At 39.7% G+C, this 11,374-nt stretch overlaps 1 long non-coding RNA gene across 1 annotated transcript; it reads left to right on the forward strand.

Annotated features, from left to right (window-relative positions):
- Positions 1-9,329: 9,329 nt before the first annotated feature.
- On the forward strand, positions 9,330-11,131 carry LOC123766974 (uncharacterized). Its single transcript, XR_006773901.2, has 5 exons — positions 9,330-9,355; positions 9,870-10,244; positions 10,403-10,539; positions 10,676-10,740; positions 10,946-11,131. It is a non-coding gene; the product is annotated as an uncharacterized lncRNA (long non-coding RNA).
- The last annotated feature ends 243 nt before the right edge of the window (positions 11,132-11,374 follow it).

An 11,374-nucleotide genomic window follows, 5' to 3' on the forward strand; every position in this document is an offset into this window, starting at 1 on the left:
AATATATTGTACAGTATTTGATCACAAAGAGAAAGTAATAAATGAATGTACAGAATACATATAACTAATATATTAAAAAAAAATTATTTGCTCAATCTATGACACACTATGAACAAAAGTGTCTCCTGACATTGACAAAAACCAAAGAATGTCTGTTTAGACTGTTTTGTGCCTTGTTCTAAGGTAATTTGACAGAGCTGCTAAATCATTCATCTTGATATTTCGACTAAAAGTGAAGTAGATTATAGTCAAATTAGAATTATTTATAGAATTCAAAGTCTGCTGGCAAGCCAAAGCTATCCTGTTGCCATTGTTTAATTTTAAGTTTTTTTGTGGTATTCAGTAAGCTATTACATACAAGGAATTTGACTGATTAACTGCAGCAATAAGAACGACATTCGTAGGTACAAATTTTACGGTGTCACTTGAGTGAGGGTTAAATTGTATCTATTTAATTTAAAAAATGATTATAAAATATTAGTTATACAGTAATTCACCAGAGAGCCTTGTTGCATATTATCAGCTAATGCACACTAACTACACTCAAATTTGTTATACAAAAAATGTAAAATGAAAACTAGAAACTTTCCTCTAGTAAATGCTTAATTTTTTTTACATTTACATTATTCTGAAGCCGGTGCAATAGTCTCCTTGCATTGGTATTTTGTGCAAGTACGCCATTATTTGCACGATACATTATGCACTTGTGCTTCATATTTGTAGCTGTTAATAAAATTAATTTACTATTTGTGCAGCACTTTTAACAGTCGATGCTCGATACTACATAATTGGTCCTTGAGCTAATGTAAACAAGACTATATTCAATTAATTTTCCTGATGTAAATAAGGTGTAAATATATTGTTTTACATACTGGGCATTAATTGAAGAAAATATACATTTGGAATGAGAATTAAGTCTCCCTAGGTATATTTCCAAAGGTTTGCAGACGTGAGGAGGGGCGTGTGCCTTTTAAGGATAAATTTATACAATTTAAATGAGGTTAACCTACTCCGATTAATTAAAATTCTGAAGAACAATATCATCCTATACAAGTAGTAAGACACTACAATACCCCATTTCCTATCCTATTACACTAATCCCTGACTGACCTCATTGTTCCAGCACTAGGCTCGGGTCCTAATTCCAAGCAATTTAAGAAAATGAAACATTTACATTAGTCCAATGATCCTTTGCTAGTACCGTATGATCCATCTATTGCTAAGTAAACATGAAAAGCGGCCAGTTGTGTCCTGTACGTGTATTAGAATATGACTTTGAAACAATATTGTGTGTTTAGGCACAACAACTTTGGTAGATTTGTGTTAATCTCTAATATAGGTAGAGTCTGTTCCTCTACAGAATTTCTGTACAGGAACTTTTAGTCAGAAAATAGAATTGCTTAGCATTTGGTTTGTGAAAATACCTTGAATCACTTTACTCATTTTAGTAATTATGCAGAGACCTGGGATGCTTACCATGGTCACCTTAATGCAATTGATCCACACATTTGTTATTATTAACCCTTTAAGAGCAGGTATTCATTTATGGACATACCCGCCTATGTGCAAAAAATTAAAAAAAAGTTAAAATTTTCTTTTAGAATTATTTATTTGTATGCAAAATGTAAAACTTGAATATATGTACATTTTTATTTCATGGAAGGGCTTTAAAAGGTTGAATGGGGGCTCTCTTTGGCGGCATCTATCGACATCTGATGTCATTATCGGATGTGTATGCATATGTACACATGCATACAAACATGTAGACATATATGCATGTGCACATGTATTCATATGAATGTGTATACATATATACATATACATGTATATGTATGAATATGTACTTTTATATATGAATGATATGTATCAATATAAATTGGAGCAGCCTCGTATGGGCCAATAGGCTTTCTGTAGTTCCTTAATTGTGTTCAAATGATTGGGTGACTAGATGTACTTCATTACAATCCATATCAAGTTCAGAAAACCAAATTAATGTAATTTTTATGTAATTATGACCAATTTGTTTGTAATAACAATAACCACATTCGTAGGAAAACATTTTTTATGATAACCGAATTAATGTAGTAAAGTAACCATGAAACAATAGCAAGATTTTTTCCATGTGTGTAAAGGTAAACGCTATTACATCCACATGTAAGGGACTGTTAGGTCCATATTAGCATGTGTATAAAACGAAGACAGTGTCACGTGTTGATTTAAAGCAATTGCCTCGTTACTCTGAGCATCAATGAATGACAATAACTGCTCTTAAAGGGTATAATAACTTTTAGTTTTTACAGGTAAAGATTGTGGACATTAAAAAGAGTGAAATTGTCAAATAACTAATACACGTAACGGGTTAAATTATCGTCACAAACAAGACTGAGTGAATTTGAATTCCCATTTCCCCTCCCCAGGAGAGAGGGGAAATATGGGTACAGGAGACTATAACTTCTGACTTTCGTTAGCAGGCTTAGAGTTTTCTCTTCCCACAGCTCTTCCAAAGCTTTAAGATTCGATATCGCATGTACAGTATTTAAACGTTGCTGTAAAATTTATCATTTTGATATACAATACTGTACAGTATACACAGTATTAGTAACATAAGTGAGAAAATGATAGAAAGGTGTAGCATCACTTGGTAATATTGCCTTTAAGGCATTTAATTTACTATGTAAACTCAAGTGACAACTTAAAATTGTCTGTGTTTTAAATATTTGCCTCGGGTTCAGGGAGTTAGGTTCCACGAACTGTCAGTAGACGCTTTTTACAGGTTTATGTCGTAAAACTCAGTCTTCAGATGTTACGAGATGGGCAATAACTACTGTATATACTACTCTCGCATCTAATTATTATTCCCAAGTATGAGGACTTGAATACTCTATTGCTCATCTTGTCTTATATTTAGATTGACTTTTGGCAACTAATTTATATTGTTCTGCCTTAATGGTGCAGGTAGAAGTAGTTAGCAAATGTACCTGATGCTTGACCAAATGTAAAGCTTTTTGTAAGTTCAGCAAGACCTTATGTAATTTTATTCATCTCTTATGTCTAACTTGTTTCATTTGTATCGGGCTTCATACCAGTAACTTAAGGACCTATTTAACCAGGTTCTAAATTTCCAAGAAAGACTTGGCTTAAAACTGCATACAATGCTGATAATTTGTTGTTGCCACTTTGTAAGATATGCATAATTAGTTTTATAGTACACAGAATTAACCACACCCTTTTTCCATGACATTAAATGTCATGGATGAGATACTGGTTAAATGGATCCTGAATCAATAGAAATGTCAGTGGCATATTGTTATATTTCCATATTAACTTGAGGGAAAAGTGGCAATGGTATTTTAATTTGATGATAATTCAAGTATTGTACTCATATGCTTAAGCAAGTATATTATGACCAAAGTAATATTTACATAGTAATATATGCCTCCCATTAGAATTTTCTTTTACTTTGAAAATAAGCACAGGTTACTAATATATATATACTGTATATTATACATACACAGAGTTGTAAGAGAAGTAGTGACGTATGTTCCAATGATACAAAATGTGCTCTGCCAATGAACAAGTGTGCACCTTCATCCCTCAGGTACTGGTTGATATATTTTATCCGTTGTTCTTTTGTAATGTTGGCAGCTGTTTTTCTAGTGTTTGATAGTTCAGCATTAAAATTTCTCAGATTTTTTATTTTGTTGGGACTGTCCTAAAAATCCAGTGAAAAATACAAGCATCAATCTATTTTATATTTTATTTAATATCTTTCCTACATTAATTTTTTTTGAAGACTGATAATTATGGTAATTTGCTAGAAAGACATTAACCCTACAAAATCATTAATCAAGGGGATGTGGGGGGGGGGGGGAAGTCATTTATTACTATTGAATGTGATGAAATATCTTTCTGGTAGAGCCCTTACAATTCCCTGAAGCTATTTTGCCAAGATGGCTTCCCATTACTGGATTACAGCAAGTAGAAGAGACTAGGACCAGAACCGTCCCCGCCAGTCTTGGGACCGAGACATCGTATGCAAATACCATAGACATTTGTAGACTTGAATGGGGTTTTTAGTGCATAGACTTTATTGGGCGTTTGTTGATTTGAATGGGGTTTAAGGGAACCAGTCCTTTTCCTGTGAGCGATAGCCACCCTGTCCCTTATCACAGTTGTAAGAGCCAAGCCATCTCTCCACATATGAGAGGCATCTCCTTTTCTCAGAGCACATAGACTTAAAATGGTGTCATGGTTTAGTAATAATAATTCATTGTTTGGGGAACAGCAAGCCAGAGGGCTTGAAGACCTCTGGTATTTGGAATTAAAAGATTGGTGGTAGTGAGCGATGGGGAAGGTTGGTGTATGTAGGCATTTATTAAGGTTGTTAAGCAGTTGTAAAAACAACTCGGGGAGGCAAAGGTGGTTACCGGGGTACTCGTAAAGGTGATGGTGGTTAAAAGCATACACACTAAAAACCACTAAACCAATTTAACTCTACAGCCTTTGAGTAAGGAATGGGTTGACTTATACAACTGGGAAGGAAGGGTTGGCTCTTACAACTGTGGGAAGGAATGGGATGGCTTTTACAACTGTGGGAAAGGGTGGGGGTGTCTTACAACTGTGGGCAGGAATGGAGTTGTAGTGAAGAATAGACCAAGTCTCCGCAAGAAGTGTGGCAAAGTAACACACGCTCATGAAGCCAATATTAAAAAAAAATGATAAACAACCAACTGGTCCCCCATTTGGTGGACCTTCCGTCCCCCCCTCACATACACCCCCCCCCCCCCCCCCCCACACACACACACACACACACACACACAGGTGGAAACTGAGTACCCACATGAGCCACAGGGATGTAAGAAGGAACTTTTTCAGTGTCAGAGTAGTTAACAGATGGAATGCATTAGGCAGTGATGTGGTGGAGGCTGACTCCATACACAGTTTCAAATGTAGATATGATAGAGTCCAGTAGGCTCAGGAACCTGTACACCAGTTGATTGACAGTTGAGAGGCAGGACCAAAGAGCCAAAGCTCAACCCCCGCAAGCACAAATAGGTGAATACACAATTTCGCACTCATTCGTCCAAACCCCCCCCCCCCCAAGTCAGTCAGTCCATAGGCAACTCGGGAAGGCATAATTCCTTAGGCATCATCGACGGTGCTGAGCTGGAAGCAGTAGTGGGGGTTCCCTAAAGTACTGGCAGGCCAAAACAGGACTAATGCGACCATAGTTTGTAGTCATCTTGCCGAGATGACTTCGAGATGCATTGGAGACTTCCCGAACAAGTCCAATTACCTTGATTAGCGCTTTGTGTGTGTGGGGGGGGGGGCTTCACCACCCCGTCACCACCATGAGCAGATTTGCCGACATGGAGCAAAATCAACTGGACTGGCGATCAGATTATGGGGGTTGAGCTTTGGATCTTTGGTCCAGCCTCTCAGCTGTCAATCAACTGGTGTACAGATTCTTGGGCCTATTGACTTCGATATAAGCCTAACGTGCATGAATATACTCTGGCTTCCTGTACCCTGACAATGAATTCTATGTACCCTGTACCACCACATGTACTCTGTACCCCACCCTCAAACAGGCAATAGGTATTAGGTAGTATGTGATAAAAATATTAATTTATAATTACGAAAGCAATCCATTTATTACACAGTTCGTGCAGAGCCTGGGAATGGTCAGTAATTCGGACTTGTGGAACACAGAGGACAGCACGGAGACCTTGTGGGACTGAACACTGCTCCAGATTTAGCTAAATACTGTAATTTGCTCGTAAGGAGGGAATTGATTACCATATCCGATTATCTTTGAGCATCCTCAGAGCACCAATATTCCGAGAAAATAAAGAAAGTCTAGTTGACTTGAGGTAAAACTTAAAAAATAATAATAATAATTATTATTATTATTAAAATTATTAATTAAGATTTATAGTTTACCTATGGTATACATAGCTACCACCTATGGCTCCTTATTTTAGTATTTTGAATGATTTTAATGTTTTGGATTGAGCTACTCTGAACAAAAAGTTACAAGTAGCACGGGCTACGGTGAGTATTACAAATACTAATGGTTCATTCGCCAAACATTATATACAATAGTGTAGCTATGAAAAGGAAAGAGAATGGATTGAAGGACCGTCAACAGAAAACGGTATGACATTGGAATATTATGGGGTACACTACTGCAAACAGGATGGATATAGGGTCCACAACAAGTCTCACGATGTGTGAGGTTCATTACCACCAAAAGGATAGTTATGGGGTACACTTTCACCTATTGGATGGGTATGGGGCTCACTATTTATTTATTTATATTGAGGGATTTATACATATATTGAGGGATTGGGTAGCACCCATTGGATTGGTATGGGGTTCATTACCTGCCGCAGGAAGGGTATGGGGTCCGTTACCACCTGTAGGATGGGTATGGGGTCCGTTACCACCTGTAGGATGGGTATGGGGTCCGTTACCACCTGTAGGATGGGTATGGGGTCCGTTACCACCTGTAGGATGGGTATGGGGTCCGTTACCACCTGTAGGATGGGTATGGGGTCCGTTACCACCTGTAGGATGGGTATGGGGGCCTACAACCGCTCATAGGATGGGTATGGGCTCCACTACCATCCTCAGGATTGGTATGAGGTGCACTACCGCACGCAGGTGGGAAGTAGTGGACCCCGTACCCATCCTGTGGGCGGTAGTGAAACCCATACTCTTCCAACAGTTGGTAGTGGATCCCATAAATATGCTACATGTGGTAGTGGAACCCATACCCATCCTACTGGTGGTAGTGGACCCCCATACCCATCGAGTGACAAGTTGTGGACCCTATATCCATCTTGAGGATACATTGGCAGTGTTGAAGGTAGCAATGTTCAGTGTACAGGTTCCCAAGTAGGAAGACTTTGAGAGGCAAGACCGACGAGAGGCATCAACATCAGAGACTGGTGTCACGTGACAAACTTGACGTAGTGAGAAGCAATGTCGTGTTGTTATCCCGTCGTTGTAGATGTTCTTTAGTACCCCGAGGCGGTCTTTGTTGCCTTCCTGACTGGCTGTGGTCGTCTGAGGTGTAAGTTACGTTAAGCTTGTAAATCTCAAGGTAAACATACAGCTCTGACAGGCAGTACTGAAGAGGTTGAAGCTATAGAGGGCGTATAGACGGAGCTGGGAACCACCTAACATCTTATAAGACTCGTCTTGAGACTTATACTCCAGGCGCTCGAGGAGTACCTTGGGGAGAAAGAGACAGGAAGAGCGAGGAAGGTGACGGGAAGTCTTGCTTTGAAGACGAGAGGAGCGCCGAGAACCCATCCGGCGTCACGAAGTGATCGTCGAGGACGCCACTTGTGCTGAATAATATTCTGAACAATGTCATCCTGAACGTTGATAGTTATTATAAAGCATAAATGTTCACACATTTCAGTAAGTTAGAATCACTTGTCATTAACGAGCAATATCCTAAGTCAATTGAAAGCAAATGTTTAACATTGTAACGTACGATTATATTACGTAGTTTGGTAGATTAGATACAGGGAATTTAGTGGTTTTGATAATTATTTAATAGTCTTGGTTACAGCAGTTGGTTGTTGGCAGTGTCGTAGACATTGAGACGAAGCCTGGAGCAGAGAGCTGAGCGAGGCCGGAGTCGCTGAGCTCGATGTGGGTCGAGAGTGTGGAAGCTGGAGGCGGCCGGAGTCTGCTCTCTGTCGAAGCTGAAGCGTCTTGGGGTCGGTTGGAACTGTTCACGTCAAGTGCTACATTCTGGAGGTTGAAGGTGTGCCGTAACTCTCAAGCGTCTGTACTGAAGTTAACTGAACCACTGTTGGAATTATACTGATGATTACTCGTTGTTTTATATTTAGCTACTCAGAACGAAATGTCAATGTAGCACGGGCTGTAATGAGCCCGTAATGCTGATTGATGAAGATTAAGCCACACAAAAGATAATTACTGACTTCTTAATTGCTTTTAAAATCGGACCATTCCTCACCTACTAGGTTGGAAGGAGTATTAACTAAATAGGGACAAGGAATGAATTGATATTAATGGATTAAGTAGACTTAACAAACTCATATAATTTAGCTCATGAGTTTGGAGCGAGTATATTATTGACCAAATATACTCTCTACAACATCATCCAGTGTTGTGTTAGGAACTTTGGGTTGGTGGGTTTCTTAGGCTGTTATTGTATATACTGTATATTGTAGTTGTGGAGCGGCCATTAACAGCTCTTGACTGACTGACCAATACTACTTCACTGCCGATTCTGTTGCAAATGTTGCTCTGTTGTACCTGTTGTTCTGTTGCAACATTTACAATAGAATGTTGTATTTGGTTTGTGAATTAGAATTTGAAATTAACAACTTCAAACATTCAAGCTGGGGATCATTATTGGTTCTTTAGAGACTCGTTCGTATTTGGGGAAGTGAAGGAGTGGCTGTTGGCCAGTGATAATTGACACTTCAGGCGCGCAAAATGTTAACCAATGGGGTGAGTTTTAGGGTAAATGTCAACCAATCAGCGGCCGGGTTTGGTTGGCTGCTGGTTATAAAAGAGACGACGAGACTAACCTCACTTCAGTGTGGTTTTACCTCACTTTTGGTATACAGTTCCTAGGTTTGTGTCTTGGAGTTTGGCTGTATGTGGCGGATCCCCCCCCCCCCTTTCCCTTGCTCCCTTGTTGCGTCCCCCCCCCCTTTCCCTTGCTCCCTTGTTGCGTCCCCCCCCCTTTCCCTTGCTCCCTTGTTGCGTCCCCCCCCCCCCTTGTTTCGTCCCTCCCCCCCCCCTTGTTTCGTCCCTCCCCCCCCCCCTTGTTGCGTCCCCCCCCCTTGTTTCGTCCCTCCCCCCCCTTGTTGCGTCCTCCCCCCCTTGTTGCGTCCCCCCCTCCCCCTGCTCCCCTTGTTGCGTCTCCCTCCCCCCCCCCCCCTCCTGCTCCCTTGTAAAAATATATAAATTCCAAGCTATATAAAGTTAACACGACTACTATAATTCAGCAACCTAGAGATGTAATTCTAGTAATGGTTAAAGTTAATTTTTTATGCCATGAACTGTTCTGTTAATCTTCAGGATGCCTATCCATGGTGTTTAGTGTTTTATAACCATGGACGCTAATTTTGTAACTTCCTGTTGAATATATATTGTAAAACTGCCATATAGTAGCATTTCAGTTGATTGTATAATTCATGATTTAAGTGTAGAATGTAAATAGCTCTAATGTAACAAGTTACGGGAATACTTGGTCCTGACCATTGGACCTAAACGATAGTTAACTACAGGTTCGTAGTGTTGCAGTTGTCAGCGCCTCGGAGGTATACACAAGGCAGTCACAAGCCGGACAAAACGACCCGTAAGTAAAATTCAGACTTTTCTCTTGGACACTTCCCAACACGATGCTTTAGCAGTTCAAAATTGTAGTTTACTAATATACAATACAGCCATACACGTTTACTGTATTCGTTACTTAGACCAATCTTGACAGTCTGTTAAATGCAGACAGTTGATTACTTTTTTACTTTAATAGCTTAACTAAATTACTTAGCAGTCAATGTTGCTACAGAGGTGTAGCATTAATCGGTCTTCTATAGTTTTTTTTCTTGACTAGCCCCCCCCTCCCCCTCAAAAACTTTCAGCCTGATTCGAAAGTTGTCTAAATAATATTTAGATTATCTATAACCCCTAGCTTAGAGGATTAACCACTGGTTTTAGTATCCAGGAAAGTAGTAACAGATAACTAATTTAACTTTGTGTAATTACAAAATAGTAGAATTTTTCAATTCAATTTTTACATTGCCTTATTAACCATATTTTAGCAGGAGGGTTAAGTGTAAATGCACTAGTCTTAAATTGGTATTACTTTTCAGAATCCAGAATGCTTCTGCTTTAAATACTGGTGTGGGAGTGTAGTCTCAGGGGACTACAATGCCCCAGACGGCTCCCTGGTGGTGGTGGTCTTCGTCTCCTGAGTAAAACCAGTTGTCTGCACCAGTATTCGTCTCGCCTCTCCTTTCCCAAAATTCCTTCTTCAGGGAAAGATTTCTAGTTCTCTCAAGACACTAAACGGTTTCAAACTAGTTTAAGTTCTATATAACGTCCAACAGTTGTCTTCAAGCGGCACTCTTGTCCTTCCAACACCTTCCTGCACTTGAAGTGCCCCAGCTTCCCTTCGCCCCTCACCCCCAGCTTGTCCCCCGGCCTTAAAGGCCACAGGGACCTCTACACTCCATGTGGAATACCTGGTAAGTAAAATATTCTGGTTTTAATTTGGTTACTCTAAATCGCATAGATCAAGAGTAATGTGCTTAGAGTACCTAAGATGCAGGTTTGAAGCCTAAACATGGCTCTAGTTGTGCCCCTTTGAGTAAATTTAGATTAAATTAATTCTAAACGGTTTCAGATGCATGAAACAACGGCTGGTAAGAACTGTGCGTAAATACTAATACCTACAACTGGGATCAAGCAAACTCTTACTGCTAGTCTTGGCACAGGGTTCCAGCTAATTAATATCAAGGATAAGGAACACGTCAGTCAGAAGTGAGTTTACTTGTTAATGTTTAACATGGTTATAAAAGATTGAAATGTGCATTAAACATTTAATATGGTAATCTTGGTGGACTAAGATTTACTTAACGACCAAGAATTGTGGTAACACGACGTAATATTTTTAAAGTGTGATCCAGTTCATGTGGAGAAGCGACTGAGGGCGGGGCGAGGGCCTGGAGGTCTCACTGGAGGGTCTGTATGGCTTGTTTGACTTTATTACTTGGTTATTACAGCTCAAATTGTCATAACATACTTGGTGTTTGGTAGATTTCTTAAGTGAAAGTTACTCGTAAGGGGCTCAACGGGTGTAAAGAGGTCCGTGAAAGGTAATATTGACTTAGATGTCTTGAATCTTATAAGGAATATATAATAGTTCTGATGTTACTCCCGTCCCCAGGCTCGGGTGACAACAGGGAAGGCAAAGAGGACCGTCTCGGGGTACTGAAGAACATTTATAACGAAGGCATAAAGTGGCAGGACATTGCCAGCATGTCGGTCTGTCACCTGTGGGACCAGCCTTTGGTATATATTTTTGCCAGAAAATGGCATAGTTTATTGAAAGGTAAAGTTGTAATAAAATTTATTATAGCACATAACTTTCTTGAATACCTTACCCAGGTCTTTTGAAGCTTTGTCTATACAACTTGCCACCAAATACCTTAAGTTACGGTAATTTTAGTTTTAGGAAAAAATTAATCCTTAAACTCGTTAAAGAAATTATTAAAGACTTGTCCCAAGACATTAGAACGAATGCACATATGGTGGTTCATATACAAAGTACCCCCCCCCCCACTCCCTTTTCCACAAGACAGGAGTGTAAATGGGT

The sequence above is a fragment of the Procambarus clarkii genome, chromosome 60, assembly GCF_040958095.1.
Source record: "Procambarus clarkii isolate CNS0578487 chromosome 60, FALCON_Pclarkii_2.0, whole genome shotgun sequence".
Classification (NCBI taxonomy): Eukaryota; Metazoa; Arthropoda; class Malacostraca; order Decapoda; family Cambaridae; genus Procambarus; species Procambarus clarkii.